Below are 12,169 nucleotides of genomic sequence, written 5' to 3' on the forward strand. Positions count from 1 at the left end.
CTTTATTTCACAGCCATATTGTTAAATCCATAATTTCTAAATTGCTACCTATTGTGGAGCAAGAGGGAAAGGAAACAAACATTGATGACTTCAGAATTGGTGACTGGGAAGTAATTGTTTTTTGCCAAACAGGAGTGCACCTGAAAGGGAGTGTTTGGTTTGGGAAATAGCCCTCAGACACCCTAGTGCCTTGGTGAGAATGCCTTTATGAACTCTTGCAGGTGAATAGCCCAGTTCTGTTCTGTGAAAGAAGCAAACAGGATTTAGGAGGGAGGAGGGTTACCTTACAAGGGAGAAGGAGGAGGTCCTGGAGATAAAGCTGATCTGTGTGTGGCAGGAAGGAGGAGCTGCAGAGAGGGGAGAAACAGAAGTTCCCAGGGGTTCGAATGTAAAGATGCTTATATAAATAGGGCCAAGTAGTAAATAATTTCAAATTGTTCACACATATGCACCCTTGTAACCTTACCCTTGCCTTCCTCCCAAACTCTCCATCAAAGTGACCACAGCCACAGGCTGGTCTGGGTGAAACTTTGGGAACCAGCAGTGGACGACCATGAGGCTGGTATCCAGTTCAGTAATTCTGCATGGGTAGTGGAACATCCTCAGGAGGTGAAGTGGAAAGGAAAGTCAAGATCATGGGTTCAGAGCAAGAACTTCAACTAGAACCAGAGGTTCTGAGACATTTTACACTTCCACTTCCCATCCTAGGTTTCCATCCCATCCCTAGGAAGTAGCCAGGCAAGCGAGAGGATTTGGAATCATCCAGATGTCTGGTTCTGTTATACTAGGATAAACAAATAATAAATGAATGTTTTTTTATTTTCTAAGAACCAAGAAAATAGAAATACAAATTTAAGGTTTTTTTTAAGGCACACATCACTTTTTTGAATTGTTCCTTTTGAATGCATTAATCAAATTTAAATATAATTTCTTTATGTTTAGTAAGTAAATACAATAGGAATTAATATTTTAAGATATGCAAGTCTTTAGAAATTCACATTTAAAAGGAACATCTGGGGATGGCAATTTCGCACAGCAGATTAAAGCCGCCACCTGCAATGCTGACATTCTTTATGGGTGTCAATTCCAGTCCCAGCTGCTCCACTTCCAAACCAGGTCCCTGTTAATGGCCTGGGCAAAGTAACAGAGGATGGCCCCAAGTCCCTGGGCCCCTGTCACTCATGTGGGAGACCTGGATGAAGCTATTGGTTTTGGCCTGGAATGAACCAGCAGATGTCTCTCCCTCTCTCTCTGTAACTTTGACTTTCAAATAAATAAACAAATCTTTAAAAATAAAAAAAGGAATAACAAGTTTTGAAGAGGTGTTAAATTTTCTTAGTATCACACGTTCACAGAATAGCTTATACTAACCTGCGCAACACAATACGAAACAAATGAGATACAGAACATATTATACATGTTTTCATTTAAATAAGTCTTTTTATTTTTGATATTCTAATAAGCCATTTCTTTGGTTAAATGATAGATTAATGTCTAAAAGGAAATATGTATTATTAAGATTAACTTGACTTGTCATGAGCTTCTGTATTAATAATAAGGCTTTAATACTAATATAAGTATTGCGTTTGACAGACATGCACTGTCATTTTGTTCACAGTTAACACGCTGCACAAAAGTGAAGATGTGGAGATTATTCTGAAGGATTGAGTGCAGGCTGAGCTAACTCTTAGAAGAGAAACAAAGGAAAATATAATTCGCCTGATCTAGCTACATTTATTTTTGCTTTTGAAGGATGTGACATGCCTAGTACTCAAGAATTTTGTATAAATAAAGCTATTTTCTTACCACATTTCTCTCAAAATCAATGTTTGGTTCTCATTTGTAGATCTGAATATACTCGTATGTCAGTTCCTTTTTGGTGAATGTAATCAGTGTATTTGATGCACATTGATAAGTATAAGACTACTGACTTGACTAAAATAAAGGCTAAGAGCAAGATTTGGTAAAAAAAAAATAATAAATTTATTGAGTCACAAAAATTCATGAATTTTCTATTTATTTAGGACTCATTAAAAAGTCATGCAGGGGGCCTGCACTGTGGCATAACCAATAAAGCCACTGCCTACAGTGCCAGTATCCCATATGGGCACTGGTTCGAGTCCCAGCTGTTCCACTTCTGGTATAGCTCTCTGCTATGGCCTGGGAAAGCAATAGAAGATGATCCAAGTCCTTGGGCCCCTGCACCTGCGTGGGCGACACAGGAGAAGCTCCTGGCTCCTGGCTTCAGATGGGCACAGCCCGGACTGTTGTGGTCAATTGGGGAGTGAACCAGCAGATGGAAGATCTCTCTCTCTCTCTCTGCCTCTCTCTCTGTATAACTCTGACTTGCAAATAAATAAAATAAATCTTTAAAAAAAGGTCATGCAGATATTAACAGCTCCCTAATGACAAAATCTATTTGTTTAACTGTTTGGTTTGAAATAGTCAGCTTTTATTATCTCCAAAACCAATTACCAGACATGAGGTAATTCAGAATTCACTTTGTTCTTTTTGTCATATTATTCTCATATTGATGACTGATATTAAGAAAGGAGTTCATTATTCTAACATAAATATATTTCTCCATATCTAAATTTATGCTACATACTGTGAGCCACATACACGTGCAGTTAATTAAATCACCCATAAAGTAACATGCTTACCAGAGAGCCGTGCTGAATCATCCGGCAGACTTTATTTCAATAATAAATATGGCACTGTATGATTATATTGAAGTTCTCCCCAAGTGAACAAGCTTATACAGCATTCAAGCATGCTTATGGCAGCCACCCATTTAGAAAAGTAGTAGTTATACATGTCTCAGAATGAAATTTTTAAAGCCATCTGTGCCCTTATAGAAAATAAAATGAAACAAATAAGCCATGCTTGAAGATATGTTAAAATATGACACTCAAATTCCATCTGTAATCCCATCTTCTCCTCTGAAAATTATTTTCCAACTTTTATGTCCCTATATTATGCATGTAGAGTTACAACGTCGTCTTTATCCATTAAGATTTTGTCCTGGTTCTCTGTTATCACTTTCATAATTGAGAGTCTCATTCTGTTCTATCAGATGAAACAATTCCCACCTTTGATTTCCCAAATCCAAACGCACCTTTGATTTCCTAATATTCATGTACGACCGAGTAAGTACCTTTAGTAACCATTAAAAATTTGCCTTCATGAGCTTGATGTGCTTAAGTAATAAAAAAAATGTTTAAGAGAGTACCACATGAATTGCCACTGAAGACATCTTGAGAATGTAAAATGTCTGAAATGTACAGGATTCTACATTCTATACAATAAGGGCTAACTTCTTCCCATCAGGTTTCCAAACTGATTTAAAAGCAAGCTGCATGAAAATTATGACACTTAAGTTTATGGACTATGGGGCCAGAGTTGTGGCACAGTGGGTTAATGCCCTGGCCTGAGGTGCTTGCATCCCATATAAGCGCTGGTTTGAGACATGGCTGCTCCACTTCCAATCCAGCTCTCTGCTATGGCCTGGGAAAACAGTAGAAGATGGCACAAGTCCTTGAACCCCTGCACCCGCATAGGAGGCTCGGAAGAAGCTCCTGACTCCTAGCTTCGGATTGGCGCAGCTCTGGCTGTTGCGGCCAACTGGGGAGTGAACCATCAGATGAAGATCTCTCTCTCTCTCTGCCTCTCCTCTCTCTGTGTAACTCTGGCTTTCAAATAAATAAATAAATCTTTAAAAAAAGTTTATGGACTATGGAATAAAATGAGCTCCTCTCCTGAGAGGACATCAACAGAATCACCTGATGTGGATTTTGTAAGTCCTGAGAACCCTGTATGGAAAACAGGAAGCTTCTGGAGTAATGATGAGAAACGTCTTGAGAACGTTTGGTTGGAAGGTTCAATTTTGACAGTCAGGCTGTGTGAGTTCATTAGGGACTTTGACCTTTTCACATTCACATTTAAGAACCCCGTGTATCTGTTTCTGCCAACTAAGCTTATGTCTGTCTTAGACTCTGTCTCTTCCCTATTCCTTCTTTGCTGCAAAAGCCTCAATGAGACACTGTGATCCATTAATGGAATGCAGTTGACTCTATGCCCTCTGTCACAATGTTGATTCATAGCCCCAAGGAGCAATGGGCAGAGTGCCAGGCTACAGATAGTGCCTGAACCCTGGCAGCAGGTCAAATGTGGGGCTTGCTTATTGGGCCCTCTGTCTGCCTGAAGCATGCAGGTCTGTCACAGTAGGCTTAGCTTTCTCATTGTAAGAGTTAGTTGCACACAATTTCCTGTCACTAAGATTCCTCAGAAGGCTATCTGTGGCCAGGATGAGGCACCCTTTGTAGCAAATGAAGAATCATACCTTCTGATACTGGGTCACCCCCCCGCCCCGCCTTCCTCAGCAACCTCAGCCAGAAGTGCAAGGGGGAGGGAATTCACAGTTGGTGAGTGTCCGCCTATGTTAGGCATTTTACGCTTGTATTACTGATGTCTCAGAGCATCTTGATGAGAGAAGGATCATCATTCACAGATGTGGGCACACTGGTGAGAGAGCAGGCTAGGACGCAGCTGGATTGAGATTCAGGGACTTCTAACATAAGCACTTGTGTTTTTCCCACTTCACCTCACTGCTCCATGTTACTTTTGGAATGCTTGCATGGTTCAGTGACCAAGACCATTTCTAAAACTTGCTACAAGAAAGCAACTAGTGAAGTACCTAACAAAAGTGGTGGGGTGGGTTTATTTTTCTTTCTGCTTATTTTTGGTTACAGAACTGTTGTTAGGTACTAATGGCATTTCTGAAAAGTGCATTAGAAAATACTAATTATATCTCTTGTATTTTATAAAATTGTGTTAAAAATTTCAAGTCTTGACTGTGTTTAAAGTGGGCAAGCAAGCTCGTGTCCTGTAGTTTTGTGGAGTTAAATTCAGCGTTTAGAGAATGTGTTGGCATTCGAGGATCAGAGACATTCATTTCTGGTTAAATATTGTGGGTTGACCACAAATGCTTATTACCTCTCTGAAATAATGTTAAAAAGACATTCGAGGAATTCAAAAGGTAGATATCAAAAGGCACAGGGCTACAGTTCTATAACCTGAGGGCCTATCAGGTAGAAAAGCTAGACGTTAAGTCAGAGCTAAAGACAGGAGTGCGAATGAATAATTGAATGTGTGCATTTTGAACTCTAGGACCTCAGTGCCAAAGACCAGGGCACGGAGTGTTTTGAAAAAAAAAAAAAAAAAAAAGTGAATGAGTTGTTCTGAAATTTTGTTGAGATTCTGGAACATTCCCCATGCCAGTATTATCCATGCTGATTAAATTTTACCTTGAGCTTGCTGTGGGTTAAAGTGTGATTCTGCCATCCTATATTCCTGACATGCCAAGACCCTGTTTGCATTTTAACAGCCACTTTCTTGGTGGACAAGAACATGTACTGACTTGATGGCTAGCTAGTCTGAGAACAAGCAGGCTAATTTCTACTGAGCTAGTTTGGCAACATAAAGACATGAAATTTTCTGATGAAACATACTAGAATTTTGTCACAAAATGAACTGAGTCCTGACAGCATTTTTCACAGCCACCCATAAATCTTGGAATAACTCTACACTACCATCAACCCGAAGGGACAATCAGTCTGTTAAAAATCAGGCAGTGTCTTTACCCCAGTTCCTTTTCCTATTCCATGGTTTCAGCACAATTTGCTATATCCAATTGCCTGAAGTCCACCTACACTTTTCCACTGTATGTGTGTGACGTGGAATAAACTATAAAGAGTTACAAGAAATCAGAAATATAGCTTTGTACTGTTGGATTCTCTTAACATAGTTTTTTTTATTTTTTTAAATATTTTATTTATTCATTTGAGAGGTAGAGTCACAGACAGTGAGAGGGAGAGACAGAGAGAGAGAGAGATCTTCCGTCCACTGGTTCACTTCCCAAATGGCTGCAACAGAGCTGTGCTGATCCAAAGCCAGGAGCCAGGAGCCAGGAGCTTCTTCTGGGTCTCCCACATGGGTGCAAGGGCCCAAGGACTTGAGCCATCTTACACTGCTTTCCCAGGCCATAGCAGAGGGCTGGATCAGAAGAGGGGCAGCTGGGACTGGAACCGGCTCCCATATGGGATGCTGGCACTGCAGGCGGAGGATTAACATACTGCCCCACGGTGCTAGCCCTTAACAGAGCTTTAATGTTTATAGAAAGTCCTTTCAGGGGTTTGATATTTTAAAAAAATTTTTTGTGAAGTAATCCATAGACCATTCCTTTAAGATCCTATGATCCAGGCTTATCTCAACTGTGGATGTCATCCCACGTACTCCCTTACATCTGAAGTCATTGAATTGTTTGCTGCCAGAGAGCAGGGAGTATTTTACACTGACTTTGCTCTCTCTTGCCTGTAAATAAAACCATAGATTTATAATAAAGTTTTCATGATTGAATAACATATTGATAAAAAATTCATGTTCCTTTGGACTCGGGAAAATTCTATCCTTGTTTCAATTACAAGTACCAGCCTTCTATTTCAGATTCTTCTATTAGTTATGTCCTAACATTCTTTTTTAAAAAATATTTATTTATTTATTTGAAAGGAAGAGTTAGAGAGAGGTAGAGGTAGAGGCAGAGAGATCTTCCATCCACTGGTTCACTCCTCAAATGGCCACAATGGCTGGAGCTGTACCGATCCAAAGCCAGGAGCCAGGAGCTTCCTCCAGGTCTCCATGCAGGTGCAGGGGCCCAAGTGCTTGGGCCATCTTCTACTGCTTTCTTAGGCCATAGCAGAGAGCTGAATAGGAAGTGGAACAGTCAAATTTCGAACCGGCACCCATACGGTATGCCAGCACTATAGACTCTTGTTTTTCTCTCTTGTCCTTGATCTTAAACATGGGAAGTGCTCCCAGAAGGTATGTATCCTGGCCACTACTCTAGGTGGAAGCATCTTGGAGAGTCTTGTTTAATTCTTTCTCCTTTCCTAATTTTAAAACATTCTTCCATTTTCTATTAAGTGTGCAGATTCTAGAACCATGTTCTGAGTCCACATCCAGGCTTTCCCAATTAAGGTCTGTGGTTTCTTTTCTTTCTGGTTGATTATTTATTTTCATCTACTTGAGGGAGAGAGAGAGGGAGAGGGAGAGGGAGAGGGAGAGGGAGAGGGAGAGGGAGAGGGAGAGGGAGAGGGAGAGGGAGAGGAACAGCGTTTCCATCTGCTGGTTCACTTTCCAAATGCCTGCAACAGGCACTGCTGGCCAGGCCAAAGCCAGGTGCTTGCACTTCCATCTGGATCTCCCACTCGAACGGCAGGTACCCAACCTTTGAGTCATCATCTGCTTCTTCCCAGAATGTATTAGCAGGAAACTGGACTGGATGAAGAATAACTGGGACTTGAATTGGCACTCCAATATTGGATGCAAGCATCCTAAGCTGTGGCTTCACCCACTGCACCACAACGCCCACCCCTGTAGTTTTTTTAACCTATAGAACAGAGTTAGTAATAGGATTTCTTCATAGAATTGTTAAGAATTAAAGTAAGGACAGATGTAAAAGTTTTAGTGTATCACCTTGTAGAACGTAGTAACTGTTAAAAAAAAAGAGTCGTGAATGTTAGTCTTAAGTATTATTATTGTAGAAACCATTTACTTCTGTGTAGTTCCAGGTAACAAAGCCAAGAATCTATCAAGCTACTTCTGTGCAGGGATTCACTGCATACACCTGCTCCTCCTAGCCGTGTCCTGACTTAGCCCTGCTACATCAATGTTGTTTGCACTAACAGCTTTAGGAATTGGTAAGACCATACATTGATACTTATGTTGACACTTTTCCCCCAGTCATAGGCTACTCCTGTGCTTTTTGTTCCTGGTTAATGAGGAGATATGCCAACCACTTCTAGGGCCTATTTAGTATTCATTTCTACCTACTTTCTTTCTAACAGAATTCTAGTTTTCTTTGGGATAGCAGCATGCCCAATTTCATGTGTACGTGTGTGTATCTGTGTATTCAGTCTTTTACAGCTAAAGAGGGCAAGCCCATCTGGTAGAATTCCAAGAAAACTTTTGTCTTTTTTTTTTTTTTTTTGAAAGGCAGAGTTACAGAGAGAGGGGAATCTTTCATCTGCTAGCTCACTCCCCAAATGGCCACAATGGCCAGGCTGTGCCAGGCTATGCCAGGCTAAAGACAGAAGCCTTGAGCTTTTTCTGGGTCTCCCATGTGGGTGCAGGGGTAGGAGGACTTGAGCCATCTTTTGCTACTTTCCCAGACATATTAGCAGTGATCTGGATTGGAAGTGGAGCAGCCAGGACTTGAACCGGCCAACATATGGGATGTCAGCATCGAAGGCAGAGGTTTCATCTGCTACACCACAACATCAACCCCTCCAAGAAAGCTTTTAAAATACAGTCAGATTTGTATGGCATTGGACTTTCACTCTTTTCTTTCTTCCTTCCAAAGGCATGGTCATGATGTCTTGGAGGCCCAAAAGGCAGGTTCTGAACACAAAGACAAGAAACATGATAAGGATGACAGAGCACAAAGATAATAAGAGATTGGGTTCTGATGGCATCCTGCCACTCAGTAACTTCCTATCAACACCTTTATGTTTCAGGAAAAATAAACTTATTCAAGTCTTCATGGTTAGAGTTGTGTTGTTTGCCAACTAATGCAATCCTACCTTATTTGTAGGTATGTGGGAAGAGAGGTAATGCAAGTTGGCTGTAAAAAAGCATAAGACAGGTGCATGGTGAATAGGTTTTAAGAGGTCTTTTTACTGAAAAGATTGTTATAAGTTGATGCAACATCTATGAGGTGGAAATGAGTATTAGATATTCCTCATAGATGAGGACTATAGAATGGTATACTAAGACTACAAGTCCCTATTCCCTAATCTAAATAAATACATCTTAAGAAATTTCTAAAATGTCTAATATACTATCTTCAATACTATAGTAAGAAATAAATATGAGCAGACCCATAGAATGGCAGATGTCCTAAACAGCACTCTGGCCTCAGAATCAGCCCTTAAGGCATGCGGATCCGGCTGAAATGCCCATGAGAGTATTTCAGGCATGGAAAGCCAAGACACTCTGGGGGGGGGGGTAACCTAAATGAAAGATCTCCGTGAGTGAGATCCCAGTGGAAAGAATGGGTCATCAAAGAAGGAGGTACCTTTCTCTGAAGGGAGGAGAGAACTTCCACTTGGACTATGGCCTTGTCTAAAAATGATCAGAGTCGGTGAACTCAGGGGGCTTCCATAGCCTTGGCAGCTCATGACAAGAGCCTAGGGTGATTACTGATGCCATAAACAAGAGTGTCAATTTGTTAAGTCAACAACAGGAGTCACTGTGCACTTACTCCTCATGTAGGATCTTTGTCCTTAGTGTGCTGTACATTGAGATTTAATGCTATAACTAGTACTCAAACCGTATTTTTCACTTTCTGTTTCTGTGTGGGAGCAAACTGTTGAAATATTTACTTAATGTATGCTAAACTGATCTTCTGTATATAAAGAGAATTGAAAATGAATCTTGATGTGAATGGAAGGGGAGAGGGAGTGGGAAAGGGGAGGGTCGCAGGTGGGAGGGAAGTTATGGGGGAGGGGAAGCCATTGTAATCCATAAGCTGTACTTTGGAAATTTATATTCATTAAATAAAAGTTAAAAAAAATAAAAAAAGAAAGAAATATGAATAAGTAATGAGTCCTTCCCTCAACAAGCTTATTGTTATTAGAGAGGACTAGATAAGTACCTGAATACAGGTTTATAATACAAAGTGGGGTCCAGTGCACTCCGTGTAAGAGAGGTAGGTGTAATGGATCTGGAAAGCTTCACAGAGAAGGCTTTGAATAACGAACTGCCACCACTGCAGCCGTCACTGCAACACTGGCATCCCATGTGGACACCTGTTCAACTACTGGCTGCTCCACTTCCGATCCAGCTCTCTGCTAATTTGCCTGGGAAAGCAGCAGACATGGCCCACGTGCTTGGGCCTGTGCGACCACGCAGGAGACCCAAAAGAAGCTCCTGGCTCTTGGCTTCAGCCTGGCCTGGCTCTGGCCATTGCAGCCATTTGGGGAGTGAACCAGCAAATGGCAAACCTCTCTGTGTGTGTTTCTCTTTCTCTCCATAACTCTGCCTTTCAAATGCATTTAAAAAATAAATCTTAAAGAAAAAGTGATTGACAGGCTTTATGTAAACTGACGGCTTTAGGGGTAGTAAACTTTTTACCTGTCAAGGGCCATTTGGATGTTTAAACATCATTCATGGGGCATACAAAATTATCAACTTAAAAACTAGCCTGCCGGTGCCACGGCTCACTAGGCTAATCCTCCGCCTTGCGGCGCCGGCACCCCGGGTTCTAGTCCCGGTCGGGGCGCCAGATTCTGTCCCGGTTGCCCCTCTTCCAGGCCAGCTCTCTGCTGTGGCCCTGGAGTGCAGTGGAGGATGGCCCAAGTACTTGGGCCCTGCACCCCATGGGAGACCAGAAGCACCTGGCTCCTGCCTTCTGTTCAGCGCGGTGCGCTGGCTGCAGCGCAGCAGCCATTGGAGGGTGAACCAATGGCCAAGGAAGACCTTTCTCTCTGTCTCTCTCTCTCACTGTCCACTCTGCCTGTCAAAAAAATTAAAAAAAAAAAAAACAACTAGTCTGTCTATAACTGACTGAATTTCAAGTCCCACCTGGGGTTGCCGTGGCAGGGCCATATCAAATAATTTTGCAGGCCTTATACAGCCCTCAGGCTAGACATTCTCCACCCCTGCTTAGTATACTATCAAAGAAGAGAATGACATGGACAAATGCATGAAGGTAAGAATTTTCACAGATGATCTTAAGAGTTATTAGCCACCATATGAACTATATTAATATTTTCATCTTCCAACAACTGTCAACATATCAATTTAGATAATATTGATCCCTTATTTACATTTTAATTCAACCATCCCTGACCCTGTTGTTAAAGGCACATTTTATTTATTTAGTTTTAGCAATGAAGGTAGAAACTTGAAGACATTGTAATTTGGGGGTTATTAATGTAAATCTGAATTCTTTATTTGTATCTACTATCTGTGAGGGGCTTGGAATATACCAGTGCATCTTCATTTTCTATGATGATTTGAAATATGTCTATTTTGATGACAAAGGATTATAATAATTACAATCTCCTTGACTGTCCTTGCCCACTGTATAATGTTTGATGGTCTTTAATTGCTGTCCTTGTCAAGCAAAAGACTATTATACAAAGAAAGTGATGGAGCATGTGAACTGATTAGAGTATGTGCTTTGTGAATTATTCCACAGTGTGGAGGAGTCCCTAATGATTCTTTCTTCACCACTTTATCTCCCTTATTTTTAAAATGCAGTCTAAGACATACTTTGCTCCTTGACAGTGAAATGGAGAGATTACTCTTTCAAGGTTACTAAGTAATTAATACTATGGAATTGTTTGCATATAACTCCCCATAATCATCCTGAACATATCATCTGAATAACTGAACAGATTGTAAGAGTTTCAAAAAATTTAATTAATGAAAAGTATTTATATCAAAAATTAGATCAATGAGTGGGCACACAAGAGCTGGAACAATGTTACTGTTGAGACTGCCACACTTATGTAGACTGTGCACTATTCCACTCAAGAGAATGGTATTTACATCATAGTCTATGGAATGAAATCCTAGTTTCTTTGGAGTGTACAACCTTCATGACCAAACAAGGCAGTTCAGGACATTCTTTGGGTTATCTTTTGTTCTGCTTATTGTGGCTGAAGGGGTCTCCTTGCCAAGTTTCCCTGTGCTTGTCTTCTGTCTTTCCTCTGACTCTTATTTGTTTTTGGAGCCTTGGCAATGGATTCTGTTGGCAGTCCTGTTATCGTGGGCTGTCTTTGGCTTTGTCCTTGACTCCCTAGATATCTTAGAAACTGGCATTAATATACCGGCACCCTTTGTTGGAAGATTAGTGGGGATGTTTGCTCTCTTTTACCATGGTTTTCTCTTTCTGGATGCCAAGGTGGTTCCCTGCCAATGACTTTTTGCTTCAAAGAGAATCATATTGGTTTTGTTTTCCGGTATTTGCGTGACTATAAATGTGACTTTTTGAAGACGCCTCGTATATTGTGCAATCAGGTACACTTTAAGATATAAGGTTATCCTAACGCAAAGGCATAAAGAGCAAATATGATTCTTAAATATAGAGCTATTGCTGAAGAAA

The 12,169-nt window shown here is 40.9% G+C and overlaps 1 long non-coding RNA gene across 1 annotated transcript in view; it reads left to right on the top strand.

Moving 5' to 3' along the window:
• Positions 1-4,234: 4,234 nt before the first annotated feature.
• The window catches only part of LOC149126973 (uncharacterized), an 82,509-nt gene continuing 74,574 nt past the window's right edge, over positions 4,235-12,169 (top strand). Inside the window, exon 1 of the long non-coding RNA XR_016233061.1 lies at positions 4,235-4,424. This is a non-coding gene — a long non-coding RNA (uncharacterized LOC149126973). The remainder of the gene's footprint in view (positions 4,425-12,169) is intronic.

This window comes from Oryctolagus cuniculus, chromosome 4 (genome assembly GCF_051225735.1).
Source record: "Oryctolagus cuniculus isolate XC-2025 breed Fujian yellow rabbit chromosome 4, ASM5122573v1, whole genome shotgun sequence".
NCBI lineage: Eukaryota > Metazoa > Chordata > Mammalia > Lagomorpha > Leporidae > Oryctolagus > Oryctolagus cuniculus.